Here is a 17,592-nt window from a genome sequence, read left to right as displayed (position 1 = left end):
ACTCCCCGACAGTCTTGTGACCCATCGGTCACCCTCAACCTGGTTTAGCGCATCTGCCTAGACTGTTTACCAGAGTGTAGCTGCTGCACATGCTATAGCTTCTCGGAGTCACAAGTAGAGTTGGGTGGATCAGGTAAACACCAAAGGTGGATGAGAATCTCTGAAAAGGGCTGGGCAAGCCCTCACACCAGAGGTGCTGGTCCTCCTTGAACATCCATACACACCAGTGGAATTATAATAAGCTTGACGTCAAAGAAAATACTACCAATAATTTGATAGCTAACTTTAATATAGCATTTACTATGTTCTAGGCACTGTGCTAAGTACTTAATGATTTTTATACCATTTGATCTTCATAACAACCCAGAGAAGTAGGTGCTGTTATTATCGTTCTCATTTTACAGGTGAAGAAGGTGAGACAGGTAGAGGTTAAGTGACCTGCCTAGGGTCACACAGGTAGTAAGTGTCTGAGATTAGATTTGAATTCAGGTTTTCCTGACTCCAGGCTCATCACTGTATCCACTGTGCCACCTAGCTATCCATAGGGATATATAAGAAAACCTCCTCTGTTTCTTTGCGTAAGTGGGGAACTATGGGTATGGAACATTGCATATAATATTGGACTTGAATGACATAGTTTTGCTAGTTAGCTGGTCTTACAAAACTATTTTTTCCTTCTTTTGATTTTTTTTTTTGGTATGAGATGTCATTCAGGGCAGAGGGAAAGGGAAGGCCATGTTGGCAATGTAGGTATTGCAAAGCAAAAGATAATCAATAGAAATATATATTTTTAAGGACACAGGATAGGGGGCAGCTAGGTGTCGCAGAGCACCGGCCTTGGAGTCAGGAGGACCTAAGTTCAAATCCAATCTCAGACCAAACACTTGACACTTACTAGCTGTGTGACCCTGGGCAAGTCACTTAACCCCAATTGCCTAAATAAAAAATAAATAAAATAAAATAAAGAGACAGGACAGTAGGAGTATAAAATTTGAGAGGATTAAAATCTAATTCCTTTGCTTTACAGGTCAGGGAACTGAGACCCAGAGAAGTTGGAAGTCTTGCCTAAGGTCACACAATTGGCAGGCAGCAGAATTAAGACTCAAACTTGGATTCACTGACTTCAGGTTGTCTTACAACAATGTTTGTCTTTATCTTCCTTTGGGAAACAGGATGGGCTGGCTTATCTTCTCTACCTTCTCACAGACACTTGAGGCCTCAGTTTCTTAATTTGTAAAATGAAGAAATTGGACAATCTCATCTTTTATGTAATTTTCTAGGATTCTAACATCAATCTCAACAGCATACTGGAAATCTCAAATATTTAAATGAGGGAAGCGTTAAGTGTTTGGTTTTCGATGCCGAGATCTAGCTAGCAATCTCTGGATAAATTGGGGAACATTTAATTAGTGAATTCTCCAAAGGTGTTTGGCTAATATCCTGCCAAAGTGAGAGGATTTATTATTATTTCCCTTAAGAACATTGCTATTCCTCTTCTTCCTGAAATCAGGTCCAATTTTTATTATGCTTCAAAGACAGCATAGTCTCTAGCCAATTTCTGTGCAGTAGAGGCTATCTGGACACTGAGGAATCAAGAGGGCAGACTCCTCATTTATCATCAGTCATGGCTTTTCTAAGTGTGAAACTGCTAAAGTATGTTTCTTCCAATATTATGCCCTACCTAATTATCAATGATTGCTCAGTTTATATAAAGCATTTAGCAGTGAAAGTGGATTAAAAAAAGAGAGATATAAAATCATCATCAGAGTAAGACATCTTATCCGTTCAACCAATACCTCCTGGCGCCTTCTAGGTACAAGTCACTATTCTAGGTAGTATAGAGGATATACAGAGGAGTAAGCTCTCAAGAAAATAGAAACCCAATGGATTAAAAAATGCACATGAATTGATAGAATACAAGGGGCAGCTAAGTGGCATAGTGGATAGAGTGCCAGGACTGGAGTCAGGAAGACTCTTCTTTGTGAGTTCAAATCTGGCCTTAGACACTTACTAGCTGTGTGACCCTGGCCAAGTCACCTAACCCTGTTTGCCTCAGTTTCCTCATCTATAAAATGACCTGGAGAAGGAAATGGCAAACCAATACAGTATCGCTGCCAGGAAAATGGGGTCACAGAGATATGACTGAAAGAAGACTGAACAACAACAAAAGAGATGCGGAATATGCTATAAGAAAGAGGAAGTTGTCAAAGGACCAGACTTCTGACTAAGATAGTGGCATGATATGTTAGACACCTCAGCCAAAGTTTTCCCTAGGAGCATTCGAATTCAGTTGATTTTGTCCCTGCTCATGGTTTCTCCTAGAAACCTTAGATTTTAATTCACATTTAGGTCTTTACGGGAAAGGCAAGCTCTGGTTTCTTCTTGGTCCTAGAAAACACTTCTGTTTGGGCTAGGACAAGGGTGGGAAACCTGTGGCCTCGAGGCCACATGTGGCATTCTAGGTCCTTGGGTGCAGCCTTTTGACTGAGTCCAAGTTTTAGAGAACAAATCCTTTTATTAAGGGGATTTGATCTGTGAAGTTTGGGTTCAGTAAAAGGGCCACAGTTAAGGACCTAGAGGGCCACGTGTGGCCTTGAGGCCTCAGGTTCCCACCCCTTGTCTAGGAATTTAGCACTATTTAGGAACTTCAGGTTCTAGTCAAGCACTCAGGATAACATTGAACAAAAGAAAGGTTTTATTTCACATTACAAAAAATGCTTCGCCCCCTCCCCAAGATAGCAAGCAATCTGATATAGGTTACACATGTATGATCATGTTAAACATGTTCCACAGTAGTCATGTTATGAAAGAAGGATCAAAACAAAAAGGAAAAACCATGAGGAAGAAAAAAAAAAGGAAAATAGTGTACTTTGATCTGCATTCAGACTCCATTGTTCTTTCTCTGGATGTGGTTAGCATTTTCCATCATGAATCTTTTGAAATTGTCTTGGATCATTGTATTGCTGAGGAGAACTAAGTCTATCATAGTTGATCATCACACAGTGTTGCTGTTATTATGTACAATGTTCTCCTGGTTCTACTCACCTCACTCAGCACCAATTCATACAAGTCCTTCCAGGTTTTTCTGAAGTCTATTTGGTTATCATTTCTTATGGAACAGTAGTATTTCATTATCTTCATATACTACAACTTATTCAGCCATTCCTCAATTAATGGGTATCCCCTCAATTTCCAATTCTTTGCCACCTCAAAAAGAGCTGCTATAAATATTTTTTTACATGTGGGTCCTTTACCTTTTTTATGATCTCTTTGGGATACAGACCTAGTAATGGGATTACTGGATGTAATTACTGGATAGTAATGGATTAAGGAGTATGCAGAGTTTGGTTGTCCTTTGGGTATAGTTCCAAATCCCTCTCCAGAATGGTTGGATCAGTTCATGACTCCACCAGCAATGCATTAGTCTGACAACTGTTTCTGCTAATGCTGAAGCAACAGCTACTGAAGACCCAGAAAATAAAGGTCTTTCTATCACCAAAGCCTTTGGCACTGTTCAACATCAGAGAGAGAGAGACAGAGAGACAGAGACAGAGAGAGAACAGAGATATAGGGAAGCTAGATGACACAATGGGTAGACACCTGGGTCTGGATTAGGAAAACTTGAATTCAAATTTGGCCTCAGTCACTTACTGGCTGTGTGACCCTGGCCATGTCACTTAACCTCTATTTGCCCAGTTTCCTTATCTATAAAATGGGGATAATAGCACCTACCTTGCAAAGTTATTATAAGGATCAAATGAGATAATTATAAATCATTTAGCACATAGTCAGGATCAAATGAGATAATAATTGTAAAGTGTATGGCACATAGTAAGTTCTACATAAATGTTAACTATTTTTATTATTATTTGATTTCAACAGTGGAAATGATGAAGATGAAGCTTTGCTGCACCCTCAGGACCATAGGACTTTGCCATCTGACTTGCAACGGAAACCTTCTATATGTATTATCTTTCCCATTATAATGTAGGCTCCTTGAGAACAGTTTTCTTTTTGTATCCCAGCATTTAGCATAGTGCTTTGCACATAGCAAATGCTTAGTACTGAAAAGCAAAGTTATTTTTTCATTCATTCATGTATTCATTCCTTTATATTATGTACCATGCACTGTGCTAAGCGCTAGATACAAAGACAAAAATGAAATAGTCCCTGCCCTCAGGGAGTTTATATTCTGCTCTAAGGTTTCTCATGACAACTAAGTTTTTAGGCTTATCAGGAAATGACAGTAACAAGCCATTAATCAAGGCTAGAAGGAAGATAACTCCTACCTATAGCCGAAAAGGGGGTACACATAAAATGCACATAAGGTTGGAGGGGAGTCTATTTGTCTCTCAGCAGACTGCTACCCTGGGTCCTCAGCTTCATTAGAACACTCCTATCCTCTCAACTTCACAACTGTTTCTCTGCTAGACTCCAAGATGGGTTGCCAAGCCACCCACACAGTGATGAGTTTTCCCAGATGGTTAATTCAGATCAGGAAGTACATATCCCCAAGCCCACCCAGGAGGCCAGCTCCTGTTGGAACCACGGGGAAGCCCCCTGCTGTGGGATAAAGCTCTTGGGTAACTCAGAGCTGTTCATTCCCTTTACCAGAATCCTCCAGGTTTTGTAGGACTAGGAAAATTAGAGACTGCTGTGGTCGTCCTTTCCCCCTGAGGGGCCCTGGTGCCTCAAACATAATGCAAGAAGGCACCAGGCCTCATTAGGAGAGTACATTTTTTTGCTGAATTGAGTTGTTTTTTTTTTTAATGAAGCCACTTTCTGGTTCTACTAGCTAAAGAAGTACAAGAAACCACAGGAAACTATATTTGACTATATTGTAACCAGAAAATTGGCTTAACGTTGTGGAGCTCTGCTTTCCAGAAACTCATTTACTGCTACATTATCCCTCTCCTTTATGCTACTTAAACATGATTCAATCCCGTCCTTTTGTCCTTCAGCTTGGTGAGATGTGAGAAGCAAAATGCCCTCTAGGGACCCTACCACACTCCTGAAAAACTGATATTTGAAATGTGTTGTTCAAGACAAAAAAGCTGAGGGCATCGTTTCCTTTGTTAACTTTTGTGGGGCCTCTCTTTGGAGCACCTGTGAATAATCCTGAGCATCTGGTGCCATCTACAAACAGGAAAATCCCTGGGGGAACAGCAGAAAAGAAAGAGTAAATGAGTCCGGAAGAGTCAAATTTAGAACTGGAGAGAGCCTCCAAGCTCATCTAATCCCTCATTTTACAGATGGGTCAAGGGACTGTCAGGGAGAGACTAAGTGACTCGTCTCCTGTCACACAGGGAATAAGGATTACAGGATTGTAAACTTAGAACGGAAAGGAACCTCAGAGTTCAACTCTGTCATTTTACAGATGAAGAAACTGAGTCCCAGAAAAGTTAAATGAATTGCCTAAGGTCACACAGTTAAGACTACTGCACAGAGGCAGATTTTGATTCTAGGTCCTCTGACTCTAAATCCATTACTCTTTCCACTGTACCAATTTGCCTCAACAGAGCCCAAATCTGCTGCAAGGAATAATGAGCTCAGGTCCTGTACAGGCTCTTCATTTATCCTTCTCTGTCCTTGCTCTTAGTCATGTCATCTCATCCTTAAATCACTTTCCCATACTCTGCTCTTTGGGCTGGTAAAGCTTCATGGGCATGGCTAATAAGAGGCCTGACACCCTCAGCTCCATTTTGCCTTCTTCCTGGAATCTCAGGGCGGGGAATGAAGAGAAAGTTACTATTCAAGTTTAGAAGGTTTTCAGAGCTACAGTATTTACAAGACTTTAAAGACAATTAGCACAGCTCTCTGGGACCAATTCAATTTAAGGTGTGCAGAGCACTATTAACAAAGTTTCCTTCCCTGGAAATTCCCTATACTGTGGACATCACAGATCCAGTGCCTTTCCTGATAAATGTGAGTTGTCATTATTATTATCTTCCAAGAGCTTTGAATTTTATCTGGGATCAAAGGTTTAAGTTAAAGTCGTGTAGCTCAGGGTAGGATTGGGAACAGCTTGGAAGGAAGTGGAGTATTCGTCATCATACCCACATGGGACAGCCCAACCTCTTCTATTGGTCTCAAATTTATGAACTCTGCCAATCCATGCCTCCACCTACCCAGGACTTTATAGAACAAGGAGGAGATGAGCATCTAACGCTGAAAAACTTAGATTGTATTAAGAGTAAAGGGCCACATTTATTTAGCTAAATCCCTTCACCAGGCTCCTGTCCTGCCTGGGCCATAGACAAATAGAGGAGATCTAGAGATATCTCAATTCCTTCGTTTTCTAGATGATGATACAAAAGTAAAGTCACTTGCCCAAGGTGCACAGCTGTTTGGTAGAGCCAGGACTACAAGCCAGGTCTCTTGGCTCTCAAGCCAATACTGTTTCCGTTACACCATTTTGTCACGGGCTGAATGGGCTTTGATATTTACTTGAGTATGGGTGTAGCTCACCCTCCAGAGAAGGTGGGAGGAGTTAGTCATTCTTTCCTTCACATCTTTTCCTACACCAACACACATACATACCTTCTGTACTATTCATATTCCAGCTAGTACAAAGCTATTCGGGAGCAATTAGGAATCTTTAAATTAGCAATCTTTAAATATAATTTTGCTTGCATTAAAAAAAGATGGCAGATGTCAATGAAATGGTCTTAGTATCAGTTTTTCCAGCTTAATAAAGTTTATGGTTTAGTTCATTCACCCTCTTTTGAACATTTCTCAAAAAGTCAGTCAATAATATTAACCTAAGTACGATTGTTTCAGAGAGAACTATTTTCCTCCAAGAAACATTTAATTCAGCAATGTGGTACTACATGGGTTCCATATAAATGCTGGAAGTCCTCCCAGATACAATTCCCCAGATTTAACTAGTCTCTAAATTTTTAAACGAAGACTCTGAAGATATTATTTGCTTATTAAAAGACTTCTTCCTTTTCCAACAATATAGCTGTGTGAAGCCAGTTTTCTTCACATAACCAAAATCACTTATTTAAGCAGGCTGGCTGCTCACACCTCTGATGCGCAGGGCCAGGAGGAGTCATCATACTCACTGCCACTTTCAGAACCTCCCTCTACCGTCATCAGTCAGCAGCACAAGCTCATCTCCTTTAAAGTTTGCTCCATTCTGTCTATATCCTTGTTAGTGCTATCTATAACATTCCTTCCTTGGTGGGGCAGGATATGGGGCCAGTAGATTCAAGGACGTAGGGAGCAACGGAAAGTTTGAGCCTCTGCTTACTACTCCAGCTCCTGCTCCTTCATCCAAATCCCACCCTCCTGAGTTCATGACCTCATCTCAGTGCCACAGATGACCGTAAACCAGACCACCAGCCAAAGGGCTTTCTCACTTTCACAGCATCCAGTAGTGAGCTCAGAAGGGGATGTGGAACACATGGCATGATCAAGAGAAGCCATGCATCAGACCTAGTGGCAGTGCTGGTGTGGGAAAGTGGCAGTACTCAGAAAGACATAGTCAAAGATGTAGTTCAGTCGCCCAACATTGCATCTTTACCTCTCCTTTCCCCAGTGTTGCCTCAGGCTTGAACCAGAATATCTGTTTTGCCTCCTCCTGGCCCAGGCTGAGTTGATCTACCATCTTGATTTCAATTGGGCAACAATTTGGTTCAGTCCTATGCATTTTTTTCCCCATAGGTAGGGGTGCTTGATATTCCTCCATTAAAAACACATTCCTTAACATACACACTCACTTGGGCATGGAAATCCATCTTACCCTACTGGAAAGTAAGGGGGAAGGGGATAAGGGGGGGGGATGATAGAGGGGAGGGCAGATTGGGGGAAGGGATAATCAGAAGCAAACACTTCTTAGGAGGGACAGGGTCAAAAGAGAGACTAGAATAAATGGGGGGGGCGGAAAGGGATGAGGGGAAATATAATTAGTTTTTCACAACATGACTATTATGGAGGTGTTTTGCATGACTACACAAGTATAACCTGTATCCAGTTGCTTGCCTTCTCAATGAGGGTGGGTGCGGAGGGAAGAAGGGAGAAAATTTGGAACTCGGAGTTTTAAAAACAAATGTTAAAAATTGTTTTCACATGCAACTGGGTAATAAGATACATGGGCAACAGGGTATAAAAATCTATCCTGCCCTACAGGAAAATAGAAGGGGAAGGGGATAAGAGAAGGGGAGGTGATAGAAGGGAGGGCAGATTAGGAGAAAGGGTATTTAGAATGCATAGCACCTTGGGGGGGGAGGGGCAAGAGGGGGAGAAAATTTGGAACTCAAAATCTTGTGGAAGTCAATGTTGAAAATTAAAAAGAAATAATAATAATAAAGAAGAAATAGCAAAAAAAAATTACATTCCTTTGATTTATGCATTGTCTCCTCTCCCATTCCCATTAATACTACTTTTAAAAATGCCTTTTAGAGTGAGCAACTCACTAACATCATAGTATGAATTAATCTATTCCCTCTGCAGCAATACAAGAGAAGAAGTAAGAAGTGGGGATATCCAAAAGGAGGGGAGAATGAGCAGAAGGAAGAGTAAGGACAGGGTCTTGCTTGCTTGCTTCCTTTATAATCTTGCCTAGGACAATACTTCCTCAGGAATCAGGGACATACATGTTATTTCTAAGTGTTTGTTATCTTCAGGAAAAAACCTGTTTTATCGACTGGCAGAAGACAGGAGGCACATGACAGGAAGAAACCTAGGAGGAAAGCAAGTTTGTAAACAACAGACAAGTCCATGGAGCCTAGTGGAAGGGGGATGGGGACTGAATAAGGTTAGAAATTTTCTGAAATTAAGTTCCTAACAAGTCAACAATAGCCCAAACAATTGGCGAAAGTTCCTATGAATAACATTTTTAGAACTAGAGAGAATAAGTCCTCCGATTACTTGTTCTGCTTCATCTGCTCTTTATGCTTAGAATTCTATTGAACTAGGGCAGCTAGGTGGCACAGTGGATAGAGCCCTGAAGTCAGGAGGACCTGAGTTCAAATCTGACCTCAGACCAAGCACTTGACACTAGCTGTGTGACCCTGGGCAAGTCACCTAATTCCAATTGCCTAAAAAAAAAAAAGAATTCTATTGAACTTACAAATCTAACATCAAACTGATGTTAATGATTTAAATCTCTAGGCTTTATTAAGTCAATCCCCCTCCCTCTCCCCAAAAGACCTTTGGCTAGATCACGTACACTTGAAATTTCAGTGACTAATGCAGAATTAATCAATCAATAAGCATTTATTTGGCACCTGCTATGTGCCAGATACCGCACTAAATGCTGGGGATTTCCCATGTTAGGGTTAAACAGAAGGGTCTTGGGCGTGGGGAAGCTAAAGATTGAATGAATGAAGGAGACATTTGAACTGGCATGAGACAACTGATCGTGGACTAAGAGGTGACCGACTGTCCAGGGGCGCCCTCTTGTGGCAAGTTTGCATTATCGGTTTAAATTCTATAGAGTCCACCTAGTCTGTTCTCTAATTTTGCTGTATAGCCGGTACTTTGCTAAGTTTCTTTGGAGATTTAACTAGGGGATTGATCATTTTGTATCAGTATTAAGAGCTGCTTCTCTCTAATCAGATTTATAAAGCCAAACCGTGTCTCACCTGGATATGCTTCTGTACCCAATACCAAAGAATGCTCAAATTCTGGCTCTGCCATTTACTGTGTGGCTTTGGGTAAGTCCCTAGGCTTCTCTGGACCATAGTTTCCCCATTTTTAAAATAAGAGAATTGATTTAGATGACTTCTAAGGTCTCTTCCGTCTCTGCATGTATGATCTTATTATCCAACTTTCCGAGAGTCAACTGTGACTAGAGTCTAGTTAACTAGACTAGTTAATATGAAGTGAAGATCCTATCCAAAAATTTAGAATCATAGGATCTAAAAGATGAAAGAGACCTCAGGGTCCATTTAGTCCAACCCATTCCTAACTGAGAAATCATGCTACAACCTCAGTAGCAAGTTTTCCAGAATTTTTTTGAAGACCTCTACTGGATGTGGAACACGCTGCCACTGGAGGCTGGCCATTCCACTTTTGTGTAGCCCTAATTGTCAGGAAGTTTTTCCTTTTATCAAGCCTAAATTTATCTTACTACAACTTTCCTTCTGGTCCTACCCTCTGGAGTCAAGCAGAACAAATCTAGTTCCTATTCCACATAAGCTTTCAAATACATGAAGACAGGCACACTGTCTTCTCTAAAGGACGAGTACAACTACCTCAACCAATCACTGGATTCCCTACTCTCCATCTCTAATTTTGAGCCAAATCGTCACACCTCAGCTAATTCTTGAATGAATGAAGCTGAAAAAATTAGGACTTCTATTTTTTAAACACCTGTCGCTCCTATTAAAAAAAAGTCCAAGTATTCCTCTTTATTCTTATCCTGGGGAAATGAGAATGACATTTGACCAAGAAGCAAAGGGATCCTTCCCTGGTCCATTAAACAAGGCACTGGATTAAGTTACCTTGCCCAAAGCCCTATGATATCAATACTGTTGAGACTGAAATGCGATGCTCCCAATTTTCAAGAGACTGGGAAAACTTATCAAAGCCAGGCTTTCTGACTCCTGTTCTAAACTTCCAAACATAAGAATTTGTTTTTACTTAAAGGTGATCTAAATAATATACTCAGTAGGTGAACCAAGTGTTAGGGCAGTGATCTGAGCAGGACTGAATTTGTGATTCATTCTTGGTTTCACCAAAAAAATATACTGTTGCATGTGGAAGGTACCATCATCCTACCAGTAACATAAGCTTGTAACCTCGGGGTCATCTTTGACTCCCTCCATCCTTACTCACCATATCCAATCAGCTGCCAAATCCTGTCAATTCTACCTCAGTAGTAACCTTTCCTAGTGAATCTATGGTTCCCACTCCCAATACTACCTCCTTAGTTCAGACTCTCACCATCTCTCCCCTGGTCCTCATGAGTTCCATTCTCCCAGCTTCTTCTTCCTCTGATCCATCCTTTCTGTAGCTGACAAAAAATGAACTTCTTAACATATTCTTATGCTTGCATTACTCCTCTAACTCTCAGTGGTTCTCCACAATAAAATGGAAATTCCCTGACCAGGTATTCAAAGTCTTCCATAGTCAGTTTCCCAAGCCACATATCCTGTCTTTTTTCATACTACTCCCTCTACGTATTCTACATTCCAACTAAACTGGACCACTGGCTATATATCATATAGTGAGAGGAAAACAAATGAACTAAGATGACTGAAATCAGCATTCTTTGCCAACCTTCTTTGTACTGCATGGAGGAGGTCGGGAGGATAGTTGGGAAGCATTCATCTTTCTCCACTAATTGCTACCTACGAGCAGAGGTCAAATATGCTGAGGCCACTAATTCTGTGAGTAAGCTCTTCTTTTGCAATGGTGAATGAAGTAAGGAGATAAGACATGAATCAACCTCCTTGGCCTCACTGACTGAGGTGACCTTGCTTTCTTCTTTCTGTAGTAGTAGGGGCTGACAGACTGAACCAGACGTGAGATTCTAGCTCAGATATAAGAGTCAGGTAGGCTAGGAAGAGTTTAGTTAGTTTATTATACTCAATACACACACACATGCCTGCCACAAAACCTTTTAAGGTGCTGCTAAGCAATAGTGCCCATTAACCCCGAATTTCAACAAACAGTAACAACAAACTCTTTTCTCTAAATGCCCAAAGAGAAGGGCAAGATTCTGCTCTTTTGGTTTAGAATGACAAGAAAGGACTTACCACTTGAGGGCGCCATTATCTTACAAGAAAAGAACGTCCGGCCAGCGGACAATCTTGGAAAAAATACTTCAATTGTTGAAGGATTGGAGGCCTCATCAGTGTATACAATCCAAACAGTGATAAAGTTGACAGATCCTTGGCATCTTAGATGCTCTTTGTAAGTTGCTATGGCTGAAAAATTCCTTCTTCTGCATCCAGTTCAATAATGGCTTTTTCATTTGTCATCCAACTGCTAGTCCCTAAGCCTTCTCAATTTGAAAAGACCTATCAGGTCTTATGCTCTGCTGTCATAGCCTTCAAGAATCCAAGGCCATTTGGATACATGCCATGAAGAGGCATCAAAGAAACACAATAATAGTGATGAATTAACTTGTTGTTTAGGTCCCTTTTCTATGAACAAATTGATGAAGAAGTATTTATTCCATTCTTATTATATGTAAAGCTATTGGGCTTAGTGCTGGAGATACACCTTGAAAAAGTAGGATGGTCCCTACTCTCAACGCGCTTTTGCTATAATTGGGGAGAGAAGACATTTAAAAGAAAGTTCAGCTATAGGATGGATGGAAAAGCCCAGAGACCCTAAGGATACTGAAAGCAGGGTGGTTGACAAGGCCCAAGGTTCTGCTAGGACCCAGAAGACAGTGCCAGAGGTCTGAAGTGTATAAAGACAAAACAAATAGTAAGGACTAGAGGACCTTGGAAGGCAATGTTAGGGCAGAAAATAAGGCTTGGTGGTCCTCTACCTCACCAAAAGGAATAGAGTTCATGACTCCCATCTCAATCAAGCCATGAGAGCAGTCAAGCTTCTCCTAGGAAGAAGATGGGAAAGAGTAATAATCTAGATTTTCCAATTCAAGTGGCCTCAACCAAGATTCAGTTCACAAGTTCCAAATTCCCTGTTTTGCAAAGTTCGCTTTTTACCATGCCAAGCGAAATAAAAGGGATATTGTGTTAAAAGATGCCCTGTATATTTTTGTGGAGAAGGCAGTTGCTTAATATCAACATTCCAATATGAAATATGAAAAAAAAAATGGGAACAAATTTCATAATGGGAATCTTCTGAGTTTAAACCGGAAACCTAAGCTATTTTGGCTCTGCAGGGGAAACTTTGCTTTATTTGGGTGTTTAGAAACTCCCAGGGAAGAGAAATGCTGACATATGAGCCTAGCTTCCTTTAATTGGCTCTGCTTTCCCAACATGTCTTACTTTCAGAAAGGACAAAAGAGAATAACGGAGGACACAAAATTTTCCAACCAAATTCATTCCATGAAAAATTGCTTGAATGGGCTAAATCAGAGCTTTGAGACCCAAGCAATGTTTAATACAGCATGGCTAAACCTGTATTACACAAAGATGTGCAAAATAAGCTGCTGTCCTGATATCAGACTATTGTCCTCTTATCACCAATTTTTGTGAATTCTGTTTTTTCTATCAGCTACTGGCTCCATTTAGAATTTCTTCTCTTCTCTTCTTCCCTCCCTTCTACCTATCTAAATTTAACCTATTTCAAAATCAAATTCTACCCCCTCCATTAAGCCTCCATCTATTCTTTAGATCTTGAGTGATGACTGAATTTCTATTGTACTTAAGGCCTTTGTGAACCATAGCATCTAAATCTTGATTTATGCAGCCTTGCATTCCTTTCTCTTTTTTCCATTTGTATTCATTTTATGTCTTCAGCTATATTATAAGAGGCAATTATATACAATTAGAATTGTAGTTTCCATAGTTTTAACACATGCTAAATGTGCATATGTTAGGCATCCAATAACAACTGAAGAAACGTGGTATGTCTAACCTGGAAAGGACAATATGGATTAGTAGAAAGAACATTGGATAAAGATTTGAAACCTGGTTCTTCCATTTAACCAGCTGTGTGACCTTGAGAAAGTCATTTAAACCTCAACTTCCTCATCTATGAAAACATAGGTGATTTTTAAGGTGACTTTCAGCTCTAAATCCTATGATTTAACACTTAATGAATTTTCTATAAAGCAATAAGAAAAGAGAACTACCTTTCCTTTCCCATACCACCACTACCTTGGCATTTATGTAAGGGAGAGCCCAGTTTCACTGGATAGAAGGCAGCAGTTTTGTCAGGCCTAAGACTTAAACTTATATCAGGTTTTAATTTGTATTATATCTTTGGTTCTAAAAGCTAAAAATGCTTTATATCCCATCAATCAATCAATATTTATTAAACTCACTGGGATACAAATACAAAGATTGAGATAATCCCTACTCTAAGGTAAGACATGCTCTCACTAACCTTCAAACTATTAGGAGGATAGAAAAAGAAATGGCTCTTTCATTACCCTCATTTTATGAATGAGGGAACTGAAGCACACAGGCTCAGTGATATGTTACCTCTATTCAGTCAAATTTTATCCAAACTGGTATAGTTTGCTTTTTAAGTACCCGGATGATTTAAATGATAATTCAAACCTCTAATCTATTTACCGCCAGTACATTGAAAGAAACTACAAATGCAATTAAAGAATTATTGTCATTAAAATTTGAGAAATTATGGAATGTGGAAGATGTGTTGCAATTCACTGAGAAACAGACAAATGTCCCAATTTTCAATTGTGAAGAGGTAGATTCTCAACTATGACAGACTGATAAAATTGAGGTCCATCACCAGCAAAATTCTAGAATGGATTAAGTCTCCCTACTCTGAATTTCAATTGTACTCTGGTCTTTCTGACCACACTACTTACTGTAGTATTGTCTATTTTTTAAAGCTGTATTAGCCTTATCTCTCTAAACAGATATCCCCCAACAGAGAGAGCCAGAATGAGTTCACTAGGAACAAATCACACTTAATTAACTTCACTTTGGGTTTTTTTTTTATAAAGCACCTAGATTAGAAGGTCATGGAATGCTATAGTATGATGAATCTTCATTTCAACAAAGCACTTTACAAAGTCTCTTATGATACCTTTATGGAAAAGACAGAGAAATAGAAACTTGAAGATAATGTAGTTAGGTGAATTTTTGAACATATAGGATACTTGACTCAGAAATCAGCTCTCTATCCACCATGCCACAGCTGCCTCTCAATCCATGTCACCTTACATTATTTTTTTAAATTTTTTTTTTATTTTAGGCAATTGGGATTGAGTGACTTGCCCAGGGTCACACAGCTAGTAAGTGTCAAGAGTTTGGTCTGAGGTCAGATTTGAACTCAGGTCCTCCTGACTTCAGGGCCAGTAGTCTATCTACTGTGCCACCTGTCACCTTACATTATTAAAATGTATGTATTTATATATATATATATATATACATATATATATAGAGAGAGAGAGAGAAAGAGAGAGAGAGTATATGTATACATATATGTGTGTGTATATATATATATATACACATATATGTATACATATATGTGTGTGTGTATATATATATATATATATATTATATATATATATATTATATATATATATATATATATATATATATATATATATATATAAATGTATTATGGGCAGAATAAGAAAAGCAAGGTTCCTCATATGCTCTGCACTCTTCAGACCACACTGAGTGTACTCTGTCAGTTCTGGGTGGTACATTTGAGGAGGAACACTAACCAACCAGAGTCCATCCCAAGGAGAACAATGGGATAGATTAAATGAGGAAGAGTTCAGGAGACTGGGAGTGTTTGGCCTAGAGACACAAATATTAAAGGGGACATGGTAATGGTCTTCAAATATTTGAAGGGCCTGTCATATAGGAGAATTATAATTTATTTATCTATTTCCAAAGAATAATAATAAGATTAATTGTGGGTGGCTATAAAGGGACAGAGAGCAGCTAAGTGATGAAATGGATAGACTTACTGGGCTTGAATCAGGAAGATTCATCATCATGAGTTCAAATCTGGCCTCAGACACTAGCTGTGTGAGCCTTAGCCATCTTTGCCTCAGTTTCCTCATCTGTAAAATAAGCTGGAGAAAGAAATGTCAAATAGCTCCAGTATCTGCTAATGGAGTAACAAAATGGAGTCACAAAAAGTCAGATGTGATTAAAACAACTGAACAATAACATAAAGGGACAGATTTTGGCTCAATATCTAACAGTACAACTCGTTTCAAATTATAATCATTGTCATATGAGTTACCTATGATTGGAAGTATTTAAGGAGAGCAGTGGCTCTTAAAGAGTGCCCTGGGATACATGACATAACATTACAAGACATACCACGGAATTCTGGAGCTTATTTGGTCACAGGGAAAAGAAAATGCATAATTTTTTGTTTAACACAAATTTTACTTTTCTAGCAAACATACCATATAGTATTTGAAAACTAAATAAAACATACTTTTTACATATACAAATTAACCTCAAAACATAACAGAATTTGAATTCCCAAGGGGCTCAACGAAATGGCTGTTCTTACTGAAGGGAAAGAAACAAGCATTTATTAAGCACCCACTATGTGCCAGGGCTTTATAAATATTATCTCATTTGATCCTTGAAACAACCTTGGAAGATAGGTGCTGTTATTTTTGCCTGCCTTACAGTTGACGAAACTGAAGCAGAAAGATAAGTTAAAGGACATATCCAACATCACACGGCTAATAAGCATGCTAGAAATTCGTTTTCTTGAGTTTTTTCTTAAGACTGTGCTGTCTCCTTTTCAGTAAGAAATGGATATGGGAGGGGCAGCTAGGTGGCACAGGACCTGAGTTCAAATTTGACCTCAGACCAAACACTTAACACTTACTAGCTGTATGACCCTGTGCAAGTCACTTAACCCCAATTGCCTAAAAATTAAAAAAAAAAGAAAAGAAATGGATATGGAGAAGACAAAATCAAATGCAAATAAAAAGAGAGTGCTTATTTTAAAAAAAACAAACATTTAACTTAGGTCGTGCCTGAAGATATAAAGCACAGTGATGCTCATGCAGAAAATTCGGAACAAAAACATTTTCGCCTGAAATATTTCATGTTTTTTATCTGTTTTTCTTAGCCTTCATATAATCAGAGGTTCATAAGATTTCAGAGTTTGCAAGGACTCTAAAGATCGCTTAATCCAAGTGCCTCTTTTTACAGTTACACAAACTGTGGCCCTGAAAGGTAAAACCACTTCCCATGGTCCCACAGCTAGGTCTGCTTGGTTTTGTGACTGGATGGACTTTTCTTCTATGTACTTCTGGTAGAGCCTTATTTACGCAAGCAGATAAATCAGGCAGGCTCATTCAGGGTTCTTTGCTTGCAAGTTAAGCCAGTTTCTTTTCTTGATGTGCAGTCGCAGCTGTATTTCGACATCTCCTCCCCAAACATCGGGTTGATCTGGCTTTAGGATGAGTTACCCAGGGGTCTGGGGCCATCCAGCACTGAGAGAGAGGATGGGCCCTACCAGACCTGGGTGGCTTTAATAACCCAGACTTGAAAGGAGCTGATGTACACCTGATATATAGCAGAACCAATCTCTTATTTGCCCTTTGAAATCCGGAGTCAGGACAAGTCACTGGGAAGTCAGGACTGTTGTTCTCACTGCTGCTACTTCAGTCATCGTCAAAAGGATTGGAGTAAGTAGGAAAAAGAAGATATGGGTTTAACGAGGAGGAAAAGAAAACATCTCATGATCTCTGGATAAAAGAGACCAGATCACCTTGTCATATTTGGATAGGAGAGACATATAGTTAATAATAATAATAAACTTTAAGGTTGCAAAGCACTTTACATATATCTCATTCCACCCTCACAACTATGCTGTGATGTAGTTGCTATTATTAATTCCCATTTAACAGATGAGGAAACTGAGACTGAGAGAAGTCATGAAACTAGTAGGTATCTGAGGAGGCATTTGAACCAGATCAGCCTGACCCCAAGTCCCTTTATCAACTACAGCATGCTGCCTTCCCCATCTCTAGCTGCTTTG

The 17,592-nt window shown here is 39.6% G+C and overlaps 1 long non-coding RNA gene across 1 annotated transcript; it reads left to right on the top strand.

The window, feature by feature from the left end:
• Positions 1-1,042: 1,042 nt before the first annotated feature.
• Positions 1,043-6,713, top strand: LOC110215558 (uncharacterized). The gene is made up of 2 exons (XR_002326571.2): positions 1,043-1,127; positions 3,883-6,713. It is a non-coding gene; the product is annotated as an uncharacterized LOC110215558 (long non-coding RNA).
• Positions 6,714-17,592: the final 10,879 nt, after the last annotated feature.

The sequence above is a fragment of the Phascolarctos cinereus genome, unplaced genomic scaffold (genome assembly GCF_003287225.1).
Source record: "Phascolarctos cinereus isolate Bilbo 61053 unplaced genomic scaffold, phaCin_HiC Scaffold_4;HRSCAF=312, whole genome shotgun sequence".
NCBI classification, from domain to species: domain Eukaryota; kingdom Metazoa; phylum Chordata; class Mammalia; order Diprotodontia; family Phascolarctidae; genus Phascolarctos; species Phascolarctos cinereus.
Note: the sequence above shows the minus strand (reverse complement) of the source record. Positions and strands in the feature narration are given on the sequence as shown.